Here is a 20,830-nt window from a genome sequence, read left to right as displayed (position 1 = left end):
ACATGTTCTGAGGTATCAAGCTTAACCAAGTGGTTGGAAAATGGCTCACTTCCACTGCACTCTGAACTGATCAACCAGGTCCTCATCTGCATTTGTAGGCGTATTGTGAAGACTTAGCCGTGGTAAAAAAAAAGTTGCTGTTTAGAAGAGCGTGTCGCAGCGCGTAGTGTGAAGCAGTCGCTCTCCGTTTCTGGCGGTGGCGCCGCTGTGGCTATCGGAGCTTTGGGCTCGTCAGGACATCAATCTGGTTCAGTCTCTCGTCCCCAGCTTGCTAGTCTGTCTCTCGTCCGCATTTGTTAGACAGTTAGTGTCTGTCTGTCGTTCGGATCAATCTTTAAAGCCGGCAAAATGAGAGTCTTTCCACTCCGCCAGTAAGAGAACTCAGCGAATAGTCGCTCGCTCGGGGTTTAGTTCCTGCATCTGAGTCTGCGCGTTAGGCCGCCAGTCTGCTCGAGTTGCTGAGACAATGGTCATTGGCGGTTGGATCGATCGGTTGGTCGGTCGGGCACTGGGACACAAGATGACTTGTCCGTCTTGAGCATCGGCGCATGTGAGGTCGCCACGTGAGACCAGTGGGCCGCGCCGTATAGCGAGGGGTAGAGACTTCGCGGTCGACACGACAGCAACAGGAGTCAACCCACGACATCAGTCTGGCCGGCGCGAGCTGCGACGCCGTGAGACGGGAGATCGGCGCGCCTTCCTGCGTTGAAGCAGCTGGCAGCGGACGGTTCGGGAGAGTGATTTGGGGGTGCTGCACCAGATCTTCTCGAAAAATCACAGTTTATTAGAAGCTAAGAAACTGGTGACATTTTGTTTCATTTACTATTGTTAAATTCTACTTGTTTTCTTGTTGAGGTCACCAGCCGTTTTGCTTTGGTGTCGCCCCACCATCCTTCTCCGTTTGTCCATCCGCGGGAAGGTGGTTGTTTATAAATTCTGTGGTCCGTTTTTCACTTGTGGAGTGGGGGTGGGTTAGAGCAACCTGCGGTTAGTGTTGTTCGGTAATCTCCCTATCAATCTACCGTACGTTAGTAGCTGCCTCTGTCATGTTTGTCGGATGTGGTGTGTTAACGAATTTATTGTTTGGTGTGTAACGGCCTAATACCTGAAATATGTTTTGATCTTTGGAAACTTTGATATTATTGCCTATGATCTTGAGAGGCGGTATCTGTGTACTGTAGATAATGTTAACTATCGTTTGGCCAACCTTGTAGAATTTTATATAAGATTATATTCATGGGCTTTTATTTAAATTATCATTTTAGTATATAATGTTGCCACCCATTCACCGTAAGACTTTCCTTAGAAGTTAAAATCAAGTTGCACTTTCGGTGGCAAGGTTGATTGTTAGTGTTTTGTACCATTTCCAGCCGTCCTACGGAGGGTGCATAGTTTGTGTGCTTTTGTAAATTGTTAAAACTCTTAGTTTAAAGTTATCTGGTGTGTTGCATCCCCCATTGGTACAGGGCACTAAGTCGAAGGGCTGGGGATGAGGAGGTAGGCGTAATACAACAGTTCTAAGCATAATTTTCTAGACCCAAACTTTACAACCAGAACTGAATATAACATGTGCTCAGCCTATGAAAATTAATGTAGTTCTCATTACAAAAAATAAAAAAAATTACAATATACGCCACCACTGAACCACATAGAACACGCCTGGTATTCAGATCCCTGGGCGACGACTGTTCCAATCACCACAGCTCGTTATAACTCATTAAGGCTAATGATCGGTACTACCCACGGTGTCGCCGATACCGCCCAAAGGCATCTTCTGTCCGGAACACGTCGTGTATCAGGTTGACGCAGTCCGGGGCTGGCTTTTCCGTCCCGCTCTCTGGTTGCCACCGCCCTCACGTATCTGGCTCCGGCTGCCCCTCGCGGCAGTCGGCAGAGGGCGACACACGGCATTCAAAGGCATCTGACATGTGGCGATGACGCCATCGGCACAACATGTAGTTCCATAACACAAATGGGATACTGTTGTGGTCTTTGTACAAAGAGTGGTAAGTCTCAAACTCTCCAAAGACTTCCTAATACACTACTGGCCATTAAAATTGCTACACCACGAAGATGAAGTGCTACAGACGCGAAATTTAACCGAAAGGAAGAAGATGCTGTAATATGCAAATGATTAGCTTTCCAGAGCATTCACACTTGGTCGGCGCCGGTGGCGACAACTACAACGTGCTCACATGAGGAAAGTTTCCAACCGATTTCTAATACACAAATAGCAGTTTACCAGCGTTGCAGGTGAAACATTGTTGTGATGCCTCGTGGAAGGAGGAGAAATGCTTACCATCACGTTACCGACTTTGATAAAGGTCGGATTGTAGACTATAACGTTTGCGGTTTATCAAATGGCGACATTGCTGCTCGCGTTGGTCGAGATCCAATGAAGGTTAGCAGAATACGCAATCGACGGGTTCAGGAGGGTAATAGAGAACGTCGTGCTGGATCGCAACGGCCTCGTATAACTAGCAGTCGAGATGACTGGCATCTTATCCGCATGGCTGTAACGGTCCGTGCAGTCACGTCTCGATCCCTGAGTCAACATATGGGGACGTTTCCAAGAGAACAACCATTTGCACGAACAGTTCGACGACGTTTTGCAGCAGCATGGACTATTAGCTCGGAGACCATTGCTGTGGATACCCTTGACGCTGCATCACAGACAGGAGCGCCTGCGATGGTGTACTCATCGACGAACCTGGGTGCACTAATGGCAAAACGTCTTTTTTTCGAACGAATTCAGGTTCTGTTTACAGCATCATGATGGTCGCATCCGTGTTTGGTAACATCGCAGTGAACGCACATTGGAGGCGTGTATTCGTCATCACAATACTGCCGTATCACCCGGAGTGATGGTATTAGGTGCCATTGCTTAGACATTTCGGCCACTTCTTGTTCCCATTGACGGCACTTTCAACAGTGGACTTCACATTTCAGATGCGTTGTGACCCGTGGCTGTATCTTTCATTCGATCCCTGCGAAACCCTACATTTCAGCAGGATAATACACAACCGCGTATTGCAGCTCCTGTACGGGCCTTCTTAGATACAGAAAATGTTCGACTCCTGCCCTGGCCAGCACATTCTGCCGACCTCTCACCAATCGAAAACGTCTGGTCAATGGTGGCTGAGCAACTGACTCTTCACAATACGCCAATCACTTCTCTTGATGAACTGTGGTATCGTGTTGAAGCTGCAGGGGCAGCTGTACCTTTACACTCCATCCAAGCTCCGTTTGACTCAATGCAAAGGCGTATCAAGGCCGTTATTACGGCCAGAGGTGGTTGTTCTGGTTACTGATTTGTCAGGATCTGTGGACCCAAATTGTGTGAAAATGTAATCACATGTCAATTCTAGTATAATATATTTGCCCAATGAATACCCATTTATCATCTGCATTTCTTCTTGGTGTAGCAATTTTAATGGACAGTAGCGTACTTAAATTTAAATTTATAGTAATACATTCCTCTTTTCCAGAAAGACTTTTTTACTGCAGGTAATCCGCGTTTTATATGCTCCTTATTCGGTCATTGTCAACTATATTTATGCCCAAATATCAAACGCCATTCACTGTTACCACAGCCAGATTTCCTAATCCAGTTCTCTCAGCATCACTTGATTGAATTCAACTATATTTCATTACTCTTGTTAAGTGAGCAGTAATGGAAACCATGTGAAAATGTGGAGGGTGAAAGTACAAGAGATGTTACATATACTTTGTTGTTTGCCAATTGAACTGAAATTCTCTCAGATACGGAAACAAACTTGCAGCAGCTGCTGAACGGTATAAGTTGTGTCTTGATATGTGGTTGTAAATGAACATAAAAAACGCAAAATACGGTGATGTACGGTGTGTATCTATTCCGTTCGCCAGCTACTACAAGTATGTTGCCCTATCTGAGACAATTTCAATGCCATTGGTAAACAACAATGTATATCTCTTTCTTCTCTTTGGACTTTCACCCTCCACATTTTTACACGGTATCCATTACTCCTTCTTTAACGTCCAGAGTGAATAATATTGATAGGCTAGAACCTTTTCTCACTCCCTTCTCAACTACTCCATCACTTGCATGTTCGTAGACTTTTCTACCTACAATCTGGTTTCTGCACAAGTTATGTATAAACTTTCGCTCTATGTATTATTTCAGAATTTCAACAACTACTCGTGTAATTCAGGCAAAATTAGCGGAAGTTTTCTCTAAATCGACAAAGGATCTAAAAGACAGTGTTCCTTTCTTTAACAAATTCCGTTGGGTTAGTATTACCTCATGTGTTCTTATATTCCTCCGAGACCCAAACTGATCTTTCACGAGTTCAGCTTCGACTAGTTGTTCCATTAGCCTATATGATAAAATTCGTCCCATAATCTTGTAACCATGAATTATTAAACCGGCATTCCTTTAATACACTTACGTGACTGTTCGACTATATCGGCCATATGTTTGTGTTCTTTATTTGCTCCTGCAATGTAATAAGACTAGGTCGATGTGGGGAAAATATTTGCTGAACGATAGAATGAAAACATGAAGTGGAGCAAACTGTTATAGCATATTTGCGAGCCGCCACACAACAATTTGACCCGCTGTTGAACGTAGTAACACGTGGCAGCAGCGTGTGCAGTGACAGCAACATGAGAATGACACTAGGGGCAAAAAATTCCTGCCACCATCCACGTTTAGAGAAGATTTGATTGTAACTATGTACGTACTAGCAGTTGTTTTGTATTCTTCTGAAACTTACGTAATGCTTTTCGTTACACAACAACTGACATAATGAAATGTTATTAACAATCATTGAATTATTTAAAAGTTAGCCGGAGATTACAAGGCCAAATGTTTGTAATACTTACTATCAGAAAATGCACTGAAGCTACCTTATCGCGATATTTCGTCGTTTTCCTTGTAATTTGTTACAAGCATTGCAAGATGTTAGGCAAAATTAGAGCAATGGAATACTCCGTGTAACGATTTGTATTCGTAAACTTTAAATATCTACCAACCAGAAACCATATGTAGGAGGCAGATGAAAATTTTGATCTATGAATAGACTTTTAAACCATTATCCGAGACGCAGTTTTGAGGAATTGATGTCTTAGGCTTCTGTTGGACGTTTCATCTAAGCCAGAACGATATTATCAGTCAAACGCTCAGGTATAGGAGGTTGGGACTGACAGCTGTTATGCGAAATGTTCCAGGTGCCCCATAAAACAATGGGATCACAACAGTTGTTCTCATCTACGTTCTTTGGGACTGTGATTATTACAAAAAATTCTAAGGTATTTTGCGTGTTTAACTTTTCTTTGACAGCACATGAAGCTCCCCAGGAACTGAACAGTTTTAAGATATATACCGTGAACTCGAAGTGTCTAAAGGACTCTGACATAGTCAGTGCGGGGGCTATCTGTTGCATACTTTGCATGTATTCTCATGAAATATCGTATCTGTGCCAGTAGGTCTCCTACTCTTTCTAGATGTATTAAAATCAGCCTGTATATGATACCATTAGGTAAGATACCATTAGACATTGAGAGCTGTTAACTGATTATAGGTTGTCATATTGTTTGTGATTTGGCGTAAAAAAAAGAACTGGTGAATAGTTGTCAAAAATTTTTAGAAAACGTTTTCATAAAAAAGTTTGTAAATTGATATAAAAGTGTTTATGTATAGATAATGTAGTATGAATGTTGTATTTCTAGTTATGTAAGGATTGCATTGTCGAGAGCGAACGCGCTACATGGTGCGTGATTCGCGGAAGCACGTGGCTTGCAACGGTCGGTGGGATGGACTCAGTCAGCCACGTGGCCCGCAGCTTGGGGCATTGTTTGCTTTTTCGCGGATTACGAGAAAACTATGTAACTTACGGTGAAGAGCGATGCAGCAGTGGATTGTCGTCAGCAATATGCACCTTCTGCAAGATCGATCCTTATTTCAAGTCACGAGACGCAAAAATTATAGTAATCTCAAAATCGCTTAATATCACGAATACTGAAAGACTAGTAAAAATAGTAAATAACAACTTACAGGGATAAGCGAGCACTCATTAAAAACGTTTGTAATAGCGGATCGGGTGCCACAATCATTTGTTAAGGCTCATAAATAATTAAGCCAGTAAAGAGCAACAAACAAAGTTTGAGGGAAATTGTTTATAAAATTCAATAGAAAATTCATGACGTAAGGAACCGCACTATATAATATTTTGAGTGGCATCACACGTACTTTAAACTCGTTAAGTTATGCTCTACATCTAACTTGCAATAGTTTTCATTGTTTGCAAATTATTATTAACATTTATCGCCCATAATTGATTAATTATTATAGATATGAAGATTTTGAACAGCGCAATGTGTAGATCGCTATAGATTACGTCTAAAAACAGTGCTATATGCAGTTCTGTGTTAATACTTTGCAGCGCAGTTGTCAACAAACCAATTTGCGCTAAGTGGCGAAATTTTGCAAAAACTAAAACTTGATTTACGGGCGATAGAATAATCCTAGAAATTAATGTAACATGGTAGATAAGATGTACTTTTTCTACATCTACATCTACATCCGTACTCCGCAAGCTACCTGACGGTGTGTGGCGGAGGGTACCCTGAGTACCTCTATCGGTTCTCCCTTCTATTCCAGTCTCTTATTGTACGTGGAAAGAAGGATTGTCGGTATGCTTCTGTGTGGGCTCTAATCTCTCTGATTTTATCCTCATGGTCTCTTCGCGAGATATACGTAGGAGGGAGCAATATACTGCTTGACTCTTCGGTGAAGGTATGTTCTCGAAACTTTAACAAAAGCCCGTACCGAGCTACTGAGCGTCTCTCCTGCAGAGTCTTCCACTGGAGTTTATCTATCATCTCCGTAACGCTTTCGCAATTACTAAATGATCCTGTAACGAAGCGCGCTGCTCTCCGTTGGATCTTCTCTATCTCCTCTATCAACCCTACCTGGTGCGGATCCCACACCGCTGAGCAGTATTCAAGCATTGGGCGAACAAGTGTACTGTAACCTACTTCCTTTGTTGTCGGATTGCATTTCCTTAGGATTCTTCCAATGAATCTCAGTCTGGCATCTGCTTTACCGACGATCAACTTTATATGATCATTCCATTTTAAATCACTCCTAATGCGTACTCCTTTTTAGCGCGGTTCCGATGTTGTGCTTATTCCTGTCGAGGGATGTATGTATCAAAATTTGTATCCTTAACTGGTGAGATTGGTACTTAAATAAGCAGGGTGGTTGACGTCCGAGCCTATATAACCGAGCGGCCATCTTGGCCAGGGGTCAGGCGTTGGTCAGTCGTTTTGGTGGGTGGGTGGCGAGAAAGCCCCACGCGAGGAAGGCTCATGTGGTCGTTTGAGTAAGAATTTTTCGAGCCGACTTATTTCGTCAAAGAAAATTGTTTTAACAGTGCAAAAGTGCAAGTATATACACTCCTGGAAAATGAAATAAGAACACCGTGAATTCATTGTCACAGGAAGGGGACACTTTATTGACTCATTCCTGGGGTCAGATACATCACATGATCACACTGACAGAACCACATGCACATAGACACAGGCAACAGAGCATGCACAATGTCGGCACTAGTACAGTGTATATCCACCTTTCGCAGCAATGCAGGCTGCTATTCTCCCATGGAGACGATCGTAGAGATGCTGGATGTAGTCCTGTGGAACGGCTTGCCATGCCATTTCCACCTGGCGCCTCAGTTGGACCAGCGTTCGTGCTGGACGTGCAGACCGCGTGAGACGACGCTTCATCCAGTCCCAAACATGTTCAATGGGGGACAGATCCGGAGATCTTGCTCGCCAGGGTAGTAGACTATACCTTCTAGAGCACGTTGGGTGGCACGGGATACATGCGGACGTGCATTGTCCTGTTGGAACAGCAAGTTCCCTTGCCGGTCTAGGAATGGTAGAACGAAGGGTTCGATGACGGTTTGGATGTACCGTGCACTATTCAGTGTCCCCTCGACGATCACCAGAGGTGTACGGCCAGTGTAGGAGATCGCTCCCCACACCATGATGCCGGGTGTTGGCCCTGTGTGCCTCGGTCGTATGCAGTCCTGATTGTGGCGCTCACCTGCACGGCGCCAAACACGCATGCGACCATCATTGGCACCAAGGCAGAAGCGACTCTCATCGCTGTAGACGACACGTCTCCATTCGTCCCTCCATTCACGCCTGTCGCGACACCACTGGAGGCGGGCTGCACGATGTTGGGGCGTGAGCGGAAGACGGCCTAACGGTGTGCGGGACCGTAGCCCAGCTTCATGGAGACGGTTGCGAATGGTCCTCGCCGATACCCCAGGAGCAACAGTGTCCCTAATTTGCTGGGAAGTGGCGGTGCGGTCCCCTACGGCACTGCGTAGGATCCTACGGTCTTGGGGTGCATCCGTGCGTCGTTGCGGTCCGGTCCCAGGTCGACGGGCAAGTGCACCTTCCGCCGACCACTGAGGACAACATCGATGTACTGTGGAGACTTCACGCCCCACGTGTTGAGCAGTTCGGCGGTACGTCCACCCGGCCTCCCTCATGCCCACTATACGCCCTCGCTCAAAGTCCGTCAACTGCACATACGGTTCACGTCCACGCTGTCGTGGCATGCTACCAGTGTTAAAGACTGCGATGGAGCTCCGTATGCCACGGCAAACTGGCTGACACTGACGGCGGCGGTGCATAAATGCTGCGCAGCTAGCGCCATTCGACAGCCAACACCGCGGTTCCTGGTGTGTCCGCTGTGCCGTGCGTGTGATCATTGCTTGTACAGCCCTCTCGCAGTGTCCGGAGCAGGTATGGTGGGTCTGACACACCGGTGTCAATGTGTTCTTTTTTCCATTTCCAGGAGTGTATTTGGTAACTGGAAGTGCTACCATCACTTGTGTGAGTGCAAATTACGAGATATACATCGGCGTAAGCGAACATTTGGCGATCTGTGATTTCTCGCCAAAATTGCTAGAACAAAGGGGACAGTGGGACTTGTGGTTCTGTTCGAACTGATTCCTTTATAGCAATCTACATTGCTACTACTGGGGCTCGGAGTCAAATTATTAGTAAAGTAAAACTGAACACCGTCTCACCAGTGCTAATTTCATTGTGTGAAAGGAAAGAACAACGCCAATAAATAGTCATTGAACTGTGTCGTGAAAATCTGATTTTAGTACAATAATCGCCCAATTGTTGTTCCCTAGCGTAAACTGTATTTATGTCTGAGTGAATAATTAATTCAAAAACAATAACAAATGCGCGGGTGTGGAAGTGTGCTAATGAACCAAGTGTGGAAATAATCCCCTGAGACTTACGTGACAGCCAAAATTTGCAATAGCATTTTTTAACCAAAATTTATATACGCACATTCGTGTGAACTCTCTGCAACCACACTTCTGCTTTATTTACTGCCCCATCGCAATTTGACTTTCTAGGAAGTTTATGTTTTTTACTGTAGACACTGACGTGGCTGATATGATAATAATTTATCCATACGTAATTAGACAGAATAGTTGATCCATGTCTTAATCTAATGTGAGATAATCACTGTGTTGGCGCAAGCCATCGCCAGCACACCAGGTGGCAAAGACGTTGAGAGTGGGTCGATATAAGGCGCAAGCATCGCGCCTATCAGAAGAAAGGCCAAAAGCAGCCTCGCAGACAACTCGCCGACAACGCCCTCTCGACCGCCAGTATTTAGATGAATGCCGCGGAACAAAGGGCCCAGTCAACTGGTGTCTGTCATCCAGTGGGTCAGTAGGTCAGTCGCAGCCCACTTGGAGTCGCAATCGCAGTTAGCTTAGCCTCTAGCTCAGAGTCGGTCAGTACCTAGCGGCCACTGTAGTGTACATAACGGACTTTGTGCTTCACCAGCAGTGAGGCTAATGTGGTCTATTACGGATGAGCTTGTACCACAGCACCTGAAGTATCTTGAGTAAGATTATTTTCTGTTCTTATAAATAAAGAACCCTATTAATGAGTGCAGTTGTATTACAGAAAGAGGATGCCGCCCACCAACAACAAACTCTCCTTGTTTCCCATGCTACAAGGCTACAGTGACAAAGAGACGACACAAGAATAACTTCGATTCGTACTACCACTGCTCCATATGATATACTTAAGTATCACTAAGAATATTTACACTGGGCTCTGTTAGTTGCAAAGCGGTGATGAATCTGAGCGCTTATAATCGGCACAATAACATGTACATATGTAGTTTTTATTTTACAATTGAGGTCCCAAACACTAGTATATCACAAGATACCAACGTAGACATACACTGTATGGCACAATTTACTGTACTAATAGAGGAGATTGTGTAATGATGTAAACATACGTATGTTGTTATTCCATGCATTATGAATCTTAGATACAATTACGTGTTCTGTTATGCTCCGCTATTGGTCATTAAAATTGCTACACCGAGAAGAAATGTAGATGATAAACGGGTATTCATTGGACAAATATATTGTGCTACAACTGACATGTGGTTACATTTTCACACAGTTTTGGTGAATAGATCCTGAGAAACCAGTACCCAAAACAACCACCTCCGGCCGTAATAACGACCTTCATACATCTGGGCATTGAGTCAAAGAGAGCTCGTATGGCGTGTACAGGTATAGCTGATTGGCGTATTGTGACGAGCCAGTTGCTCGGCCACCATTGACCAGACGTTTTCAATTGGTGAGATATCTGGTTCTGCACAGGGCACCAGTCGAACATTTTCTGTATCCAGAAAGGCCCGTACATGACCTGAACATAAGGTGGTGGACTATCCTGCTGTAATGTGGGGTTTCGCAGGGACCGAATGAAGGGTAGAGCCACGGCTAGTACAACATGCGAAATGTAAGGTCCATTGTTCAAAGTGCCGTCAATGCAAGCAAGAGGTGACCGAGACATGTAACCAATGGCACCCCATACCATCACACCGGGTGGTACGCCAGTATGGCGATGACGAATACACACTTCCAATGTGCGTTCACCGCGAAGTCGCAAAACACGGATGCGACCATCAAGATGCTGTAAACAGAACCTGGATTCATCCCAAAAAATAGGCGTTTTGCCATTCGTGCACCTAGGTTCGTCGTTGAGTACACCATCGCAGGCGCTCCCGTTGTGATGCAGCGTCAAGAGTAACCGCAGACATGGACTCCGAGCTGATAGTCCATGCTGCTGCAAACGTCGTCGAACTGTTCGTGCAGATGGTTGTTGTCTTGCAAACGTCCCCACCTGTTGACTCAGGTGTCGAGACGTGGCTGGACGATCCGTTACAGCCATGCGGATAAGATGCCTGTCATCTCGACTGCTAGTGATACGAGGCCGTTGGGATCCTGCACGGCGTTCCGTATTCCCCTCCTGAACCCACCGATTCCATATTCTGCTAACAGCCATTGGATCACCAACGCGAGTGCAATGTCGCGATACGATAAACCGCAATCGCGATAGGTCACAATCCGGCGTTCATCAAAGTCGGAAACGTGATGGTACGCATTTCTTCTCCTTACACGAGGCATCACAACAACGTTTCACCAGGCAACGCCCGTCAACTGCTGTTTGTGTATGAGAAATGGGTTGGAAAAGTTCGTCATGTCAGCACTTTGTAGGTGTCGCCATCGGCGCCAGCCTTGTGTGAATTCTCTGGAAAGCTAATCATTTGCATATCACAGCATCTTCTTCCTGTCGGTTAAATTTCGCGTCTGCAGCACGTCATCTTCGTAGTGTGGCAATTGTATTGTCCAGTAGTGTATATCACAAGAAACAAACGTGGACATAGACTGTATGGCACAACTCACTGTACTAATGGAGGAGATTGTGTAACGTTGTAAACATACGTATGTTGTTGTTCCATGCATTATGAATCTTGGATACAATTACGTGTTCTCTTATGCTACTTGCTGCAAACTAGTATTTTCGTTCCTATCTTTTTCAGATCCCAAGGAATCAGCTGACAATTGCCGAAACCGCCTACACAAATAAATGATTTTAATGATCTTAGCAGTCAAAAATTATTCTTTTTTCATGATCATGTCTGTGCACGTTACCACCCAGGCTCGTGCTTCATCTCGAGTATTCACCTCACAAATGAATAGACGATGTATCTAGTGAAGAGGAAACATTTTTGTTAATGAAGTGACCATATCACGTAGCGGCACAGTAAGTAGATAAGCGGCCGAAGAGCACTAATGTTTAAGAATCATTAGGAGTAGCATATATTTAAAAAGCAGTGTTAGCGTGAGGTGTGAACATGTGAGCCAGTTTGGAATCATTGTAACATAATTATGGACCCTTTCCAGGCAAATGTTCCAATGTAAATCTTTGTCTGCAAAGCACCTAATGTTCCGACAAAAGGTAGGGAACGTGCCGATGGCGTATCTACCTGGCCCTGGAGTCGAACACAGAGAGACCGACAGTAGTCACCCAGTCCATGGTTATGTCCAGGGTTAGTCTGAGTGGACGTACATCAAAAGCGTTTTGTTGGTCTTTAGCAATAGCAAAGAGCTTTGACAAATATACACGGAGCATTAACTCCGATAGCACTGTAATTCTTTCAGGGAGGAACTTCGTTGGCGAGTAAAATTCTGTTTTAGTTCTAAGATGCTTATTTCTTACCTCTGGTATTGACCAATGATTACGTAACGATTCAGAGAAGTCGTATGTGCGTAATATTGTTTCTTGCCAGAACTCTTATGCCTCGCTTGACATTTAAGAATATTATAAAAGTAATAAATAAAGGATATAAAATGTAGACTGGCAATGGCAAGGAAAGCGTTTCTGAAGAAGAGAAATTTGTTAACATCGAATATAGATTTATGTATCAGGAAGCCATTTCTGAAAGTATTTGTTTGGAGTGTAGCCATGCATGGAAGTGAAACATGGACGACAACTAGTTTGGACAAGAAGAGAATAGAAGCTTTCGAAATGTGGTGCTACAGAAGAATACTGAAGATAAGGTGGATAGATCACGTAACTAATGAGGAGGTATTGAATAGGATTGGGGAGAAGAGAAGTTTGTGGCACAACTTGACTAGAAGAAGGGATCGGTTGGTAGGACATGTTTTGAGGCATCAAGGGATCACAAATTTAGCATTGGAGGGCAGCGTGGAGGGTAAAAATCGTAGAGGGAGACCGAGAGATGAGTACACTAAGCAGATTCAGAAGGATGTAGGTTGCAGTAGGTACTGGGAGATGAAGCAGCTTGCACAGGATAGAGTAGCATGGAGAGCTGCATCAAACCAGTCTCAGGACTGAAGACAACATAAACAAAAGTAATTACAGCCATTGTAAAACCCCAGTCATCTGTAGTTTTATAAGAAGTACAGCCGACTTAGGGGAAGATATCTGTATAGCCTACTGACATAAAATGGTTTAATTATAGAAATATGAGGTAGCATACGTGTCCTCATCAGTCCCTTTCAATTCAGGGAATATTAGCAAAAGAATTAATTTAGGGTACTTGACATATTTCTAACACTGTTTCAGAGTTAATGTTTTATAATCGAATTTGAACTTAATATGAAACGCTGTGACACGACACAACAATATGAAGCTCATATTAATTGCGGTGAAAGAAGAACCTGCTGTCCTACCCATTTACATCAAAAATTATTTTTATTTGTAATTCATGTTCTGATGTATTGTATTCCTAATTAGCCGCGTGCCACCAGATATGGCGCGCGGGAATAATATTACCTGTTTTGATATAACGAGTATTTGTACACAATCCGACTATAAACTGACTCGCGATGACAGAATTATGTTAACGTAATGTTATAACCAAATGTGTATGTTTCTTATGTTTCATGTTCTACCAAGCGGAGAGACAAAATAAAAGATAACTAATACAAAACACTGTGGTACACCGAGTGACGGAGAAAGGATTGTCGATAGTCGGTGGAGCATTATAAAGTCAGTTGTTATGTATTTTTCATTAACCCTCTTGCTTCTTGTTTTTGAGGGATTAGAACAGCTCAGGGTGCAGTTATTGATGTTCAAATAAGAATTAAAGAAATATCTCTGCGACCGTTCATAACTGGACGTAAGTTGCGTGTGAAATCAGCCGCTCTGCAACATTAGGCACTAGGCATTTTGTATGTTACCCAATTGTGACGTCATTAGCATTTCTGCAATTGTAAAGATTGGCCAATAGATTCCTACGTTAAATATTTTGGTATTGCGATTAGTTCTGTTTTAATGTTCTTCACTAGTTCGGCGTTACGATAAAGATTGCGAGACAGATAGCCATGGAACACAGGACAGAGATTTGACGTCAGGTAACACTCATTCCACAAGACGTCCAGGAAACGTGATGTTATTTTGTCGTCATATTCAATATTGACAAACCAGGGACTCCTAAGATACGACTTGGCAAACAAATGGTAATGAGATGGGGACCTATTAATATCAATAGGGGCTACTCTGGGAGGAAGGTAGAGCTGGCAGAGGCTGCAAGTAAGATGGGGCTGGAGGTTTTACCTGTTAGTGACATTCGGGTAAGGGGTGAGAAAGAAGAGGAAGTGGGATAATACAAGGTCTACCTGTCAGGAGTCAAAGCAGGAATAGCACAGTGGGGGGTAGGGCTTTTCATCAGGAAAGAAATGGAACCCAGCGTAGTTGCAATAAGGTATGTAAACGAACGACTGGTGAGGATAGATATAACAGTGTCTAGCAAGAAAATTAGGATTGTGTCAGTATATTCGCATTGTGAAGGGACAGATCAAGATAAGATGGATAGTTTTTATGAGGCACTGAGTGATGTAATTGTTAGAGAAAAGGACAAGGACAGTGTTCTGGTCATGGGGGATTTTAATGCCAGGATTGGAAATCAAACAGAAGGGTATGAAAAGGTTATGAGTAAATTTGGAGAGGATATGGAGGCCAACAGGAACGGGAAACAACACTTGGATTTCTGCGCCAGTATGGGTTTAGTAATCACAAACTCCTTTTTTAAACATAAGAACATTCACCGGTATACTTGGGAAGGCAGGGGAACGAGATCTGTCATTGACTATATAATAACAGATCAGGAATTCAGAAAGGCTGTGAGGGACACACGTGTATTCGGGGGATTCTTTGATGACACTGATCATTATTTAATCTGCAGTGAAATTGGGATTGTGAGGCCGAAAGGGCAGGAGGTCAGGTCCATATGTAGGAGGATAAGAGTAGAGAAACATCAGGATAAGGAAATCAGGCTCAAGTACATAACAGCGATCTCAGAAAGGTACCAGTTAGTTTAATGTAGTCAATTACAGTCATTGGAAAAGGAATGGACAAGGTACAGGAGCACAGAACTAGAAGTGGGTAAAGAATGTCTTGGAATAGTAGTGTGTAAAAGTAGGATGAAGCAAACAGCTTAGTGGAATGACACAGTCAAGGCAGCCTGTAAAAGGAAAAAGAAGGCATATCAAAAATGGCTACATACTAGAACTCAGGTAGACAGAGAAAGTTATGTTGAAGAAAGAAACAAAGCCAAACAGATAACTGCAGCATCCAAGAAGATATCTTGGGAAGGCTTTGGAAACAGGTTGGAGACTATGGGTCAAGCTGCTGGAAAACCATTCTGGAGTGTAATTAGCAGTCTTCGAAAGGGACGAAAGAAGGAAATGACAAGTATTTTGGACAGGTCAGGAAAAGTACTGGTGAATCCTGTGGATGCCTTGGGCAGATGGAGGGAATAATTTGAAGAGCTGCTCAATGTAGGTGAAACTACGATCAATAATGTTTCAGATTTCGAGGTAGAATGGGATAGGAATGATGATGGTAATAGGATCACATTTGAGGAAGTGGAGAAAATGGTCAATAGATTGCAGTGCAATAAAGCAACTGGGGTGGATGAAATTAAGTCGGAACTCATCAAATACAGTGGAATGGCAGGTCTTGAAAGGCTACACAGGATAATTGAAATGGCCTGGGAGTCGGGACAGGTTCCATCAGACTGGACAAAAGCAGTAATCACACAAATCTTTAAACATGGAAACAGAAAAGATTGTAACAACTACAGAGGTATCTCTTTAATTAGCGTTGTGGGTAAACTCTTCTCAGGTATTGTTGAAAGGAAAGTGCGAGTATTAGTTGAAGACCAATTGGATGAAAATCAGTGTGGGTTTAGGCCTCTTAGAGGTTGTCAGAACCAGATCTGTAGCTTACGGCAAATAATGGAGAAATGTAATAAGTGGAACAGGGAATTGTATCTATGCTTTGTAGATCTAGAAAAGGCATATGACCGGGTTCCTAAGAGGAAGTTATTGTCTGTTCTACGAGATTATGGAATAGGAGGCAAACTTTTGCAAGCAATTAAAGGTCTTTACATGGATAGTCAGGCAGCAGTTAGAGTTGACGGTAAATTGTGTTCATGGTTCAGAGTAGTTTCAGGTATAAGACAAGGCTGCAACCTGTATCCACTATTGTTCATATTATTTATGGATCATATGTTGAAAACAATAGACTGGCTGGGTGAGATTATGATATGACAACACAAAATAAGCAGTCTTGCATATGCGGATGACTTAGTTGTGATGGCAGATTCCATTGAAAGTTTGCAAAGTAATATTTCATAGCTAGATCAGAAATGTAAGGACTATGGTATGAAGATTAGCATCTCCAAAACGAAAGTAATGTCAGTGGGAAAGAAATATAAACGGATGGAGTGCCAAATAGGGGGAACAAAGTGAGAACAGGTGGACGGTTTCAAGTACTTAGGATGCATATTCTCACAGGATGGCAACATAGTGAAACAACTGGAAGCAAGGTGTAGCAAAGCCAATGCAGTGAGCGCTCAGCTACGATCTACTCTCTTCTGCAAGAAGGAAGTCAGTACCAAGACTAAGTCATCTGTGCACCGTTCAATCTTTCGACCAACTTTGTTGTATGGGAGCGAAAGCGGGGTGGATTCAGGTTACCTTATCAACAAGGTTGAGGTTACGGATATGAAAGTAGCTAGGATGATTGCAGGTACTAGTAGATACGCACAATGGCAGGAGGGTGTCCACAATGAGGAAATCAAAGAAAAACTGGGAATGAACTCTATAGGTGAAGCAGTCAGGGCGAACAGGCTTAGATGGTGGGGTCATGTTACACGTATGGGAGAAGCAAGGTTACCCAAGAGACTCATGGGTTCAGCAGTAGAGGATTGGAGGAGTCGGGGCAGACCAAGGAGAAGGTACCTGGATTCGGTTAAGAATGATTTTGAAGTAATAGGTTTAACATCAGAAGAGGCACCAATGTTAGCACTGAATAGGGGAACGTGGGGGAATTTTATAAGGGGGATATGCTCCAGACTGAATGCTGAAAGGCATAATCAGCCTTAAATGATGATGATGATGATTCAATATTGACAACCGATGTGGCATGCGCCATAATTAGCTGTTTCGTGTTATAATTTGCTATATGCCGTTTCAAGGTACGGCATGCTGAAAACGTATAACAAACACATCTCATTCTCATTAAATCTCAGTTAAAAACACATCTACAATGGCGTTCAAGAAATACTACAATAACAGAGACACGAGACAAAGATCAGCTGAGTGACTCCTCGTGTTCAAAAATAGCTCTGACCACTATGGGACTTAACTTCTGAGGTCCCCTAGAACTTATAACTACTTAAACCTAATTAACCTAAGGACATCACACACATCCATGCCCTAGGCAGGATTCGAACGTGCGACCGTAGCGGTCACGCGTTTCCAAGCTGTAGCGCCTAGAACCGCTCGGCCACTCCGGCCGGTGACTCCAGGTGTAATAGGTACGAGTGTGTGGATAGGAAGGATCTTAAGAGAACAGCTTTATTTGCTGCAAGTGAAAGGAAGAGCAGTAACATTCATGTTCTATCTTTCCACAAATATCTCGCTGGTAATTTCCGAATTTGTGATAATTTCCTAGGGTGTGGTTAGCCAGGAAGCTAAGAGGACGGCGAAAATCGCTGCGAGTGAAACGATTAGCAATGACATTTATGTTCATTCTCGTCACAGATATTTCACGGGTAACGTTAATCTCAATACATTTTATTCTAACCAGTGACACTTGCGGTTGGTAAATTTCTGTCGCTTGACGACATATCTGAGCTTTTAGCCACGCGGAGGGAGATCGCATCTGAAGATAATGAAAGTCAATTACAATTCCTGCGGTTATCTATATCGAGTGTGACATCAAAATGACATCACGTTTGCTGGGTGTCTTGTGAAATGTGTATTACCATGCTGTGTCGAAACGGAAGTTGGAGATACTAATATGTGGGAAGTACAAACGGCAGATGTGATGGGCTAATTATTAAAGAGATTTGTCTCAGTGACCGAAATAGAAAAAATCCGGGAGATATAGCGAAGGACCAGAAAGCTATGGCAGCAGAGACCGGGCAGAAGCAGGATGTCTTGTGTCTGATCTTACCGCTCTTCCTGACAGACGAACTAAATTGGGAAAAGAGTAAACTGGTGAGATATCGGTTCTAAAGAGATCGCATGCAAGGAATTCTGAAGGCAGACTTCAACCGAAGAAGTTAGTGGGACTAACAATCGCAATATTCACTGCCCAAGGTGTCCAACTGCCTTCAGATAGGATGGATAATTTTGAGAATCAACAAGGGCAAGTTTTTCTCGTGCAGTTTGAAATGCAGAGATGTAGAGATAATTATGCACATTCTAAATAGTTATTTTTTTTTGTAGTGGTTGCAGTTGGGGATGGAGCTTCTCCGTGAAAGGGAATCAGTGATCGACCTTTCAGATGAAGCGTCCTACTTGAATATTTATGGCGTAAAGGTGTTTGCAGAATTGCTAAAGACTACAGAAACCAACGGTACACGTTGCCAGGGGGTGAAAGTTCAGATTAGAAGTATTTGAATGTTTGATGTAGATTCACAGCTACCTGAAATAGTTTCTCCTTCTATCAAGGAGCAGGTAAACCGAAAAGCAACAGATCCTACATATTTAACTGATTCTTGGTCTAAGAAATTAAAGTGTGTGTTGCTGATATATGAAACAGTCATTGACGAACGATCCGGTTTAACCTGACATTTAAATGTCTCCTGAATGTCATACCGATAAATAACTTTAACCCTACTTCCTTCCCTATTCTATAAGTAATAGAACTTTCGTCATTAGAGGGACTGTAAAGGGATGTACTCCTTCATTTAGTCTTAACCTACTGAATAGAAAGGATAGAATAAAAAGTGATAAATTTTTTATATAGGTCCATATGAAATACCCCATGATGGAGCATTCTTGCTTGTGTACCCCGGAACCAGTAACGTTAAGGGACTTTACTAACTCCAAGACTTCCAGTATTTACAGTAAGGAAAGTAAAAACTATTGAAAGATAGAACTTAATAAACTCTCACTTGTGGACTCACATGATGAGTGCTTTATTGTATATTACTCTTGAAAGAATGAGAATTTCTTCTGCGAACGAACATTCACATAGAAAACTGTATATTTGTAAATAGTAGTTAGATATTTTAGTGGAGTATCAAGTAATTGTTTTCTTATGGGAATAATTTATTATTTATGATAGACCTTTGTGTTTTTCATAACGGAAAATTAATCGAAAAGTGAGGAAATGTGACTAAGTACAGATCAGAGCATGAATTAAATACGTGCAGAAGTGCACAAGCACTATCAAGAAATAACTACACATAAACGTTGAGACACACTGGTGTATGATACACTACGATTCTTATTTTTACTATAAGATGTAGTATTTTCTTGCAGTGGATCAAGTGAAACAGTCGATATTCTGGGGCTACAGGTCCGGGACGTGCATGTGTGCATGTGGTCCTATATGAAAAGAGGTTTATGGCAACAGTTATAGAAAGAAAAGGAAACTGAATCACATTGATGTAAGTAAATCGTTCTTCCCCTTTGTAAATAGTTAAGTAATAACATTTAACAATTGCTCTATAAAAATGAATTTAAAGTCAGGGTCTTTTTGTGGAGTATATTCATGTCTATCGGTCATTGCTGCTCAGCAACATTTTCCTGCTAAGCTTGGTGCAAGGAAACTTGCTTGATTAAGGGACAAATAGCAAAACAGCTATTGGCAGTGATCCACTGGTGTTAGTACATTGAAACCACTGCTATGTGAGTTCCCAGTCACGCCCTAGAGCTGAGGGTTTAAAGGAAAAATCTCTTCTAGATGAAAACCTTTTATTAGCTTGATACGGAATTATTTCAGTGGTAATGGCATTGCACAATCTTTTGAGGTTGGGGATGGCAGTCTAAAGGAGCTGTATCATGAAGATGCGATATAGTTTGCTGGATCTCTATAAGCAAACTGACAGTATAAGCAAAACCATTAACTAATCTACCACACACACACATAGATGCACTTGTGCTATGCTATAAATGTAGTGAAAAACTTGTAATGAGGTCCAGAACGACAAAAGACCGTGATCTGAAATTACCTCTAAGCAGCGCCTTTGGTACTGAAATTCACTCTACTGACATATTGTTTTTCGAATGATTTCGTGATGCCTTCAGCTGCCATTCTCTTTATTTCGTGTACGATTGTACAGATGAGGTCTTAGGCCATTTTCAAGTATCTAAAACGAAAGCATTATACATTCGATACGTTAGTGACACTTGTGATTTTGATTTGGAAGAAGTTATGTCTATAGATATAGTAGGGGCATTATAACTTACTTTATGGGTGAATTTTTTTGTTGCAAATTGTGCCATGTATGTTATTGCTCCAACGGCTTCATGTTATGCTTATAAAATAAATTAGAGGTTTTACGCTATTTTAAGAACACGTTACTTTCGAGCAGTTGTCGCAAAGCTCATATATATATATATATATATATATATATATATATATATATATATATATATATATATATATATATATA

This window comes from Schistocerca gregaria, chromosome 8, assembly GCF_023897955.1.
Source record: "Schistocerca gregaria isolate iqSchGreg1 chromosome 8, iqSchGreg1.2, whole genome shotgun sequence".
In the NCBI taxonomy this organism is placed as follows: domain Eukaryota; kingdom Metazoa; phylum Arthropoda; class Insecta; order Orthoptera; family Acrididae; genus Schistocerca; species Schistocerca gregaria.
The sequence above is the reverse complement of the archived record's forward strand: the minus strand, read 5'-3'. Positions refer to the sequence as shown.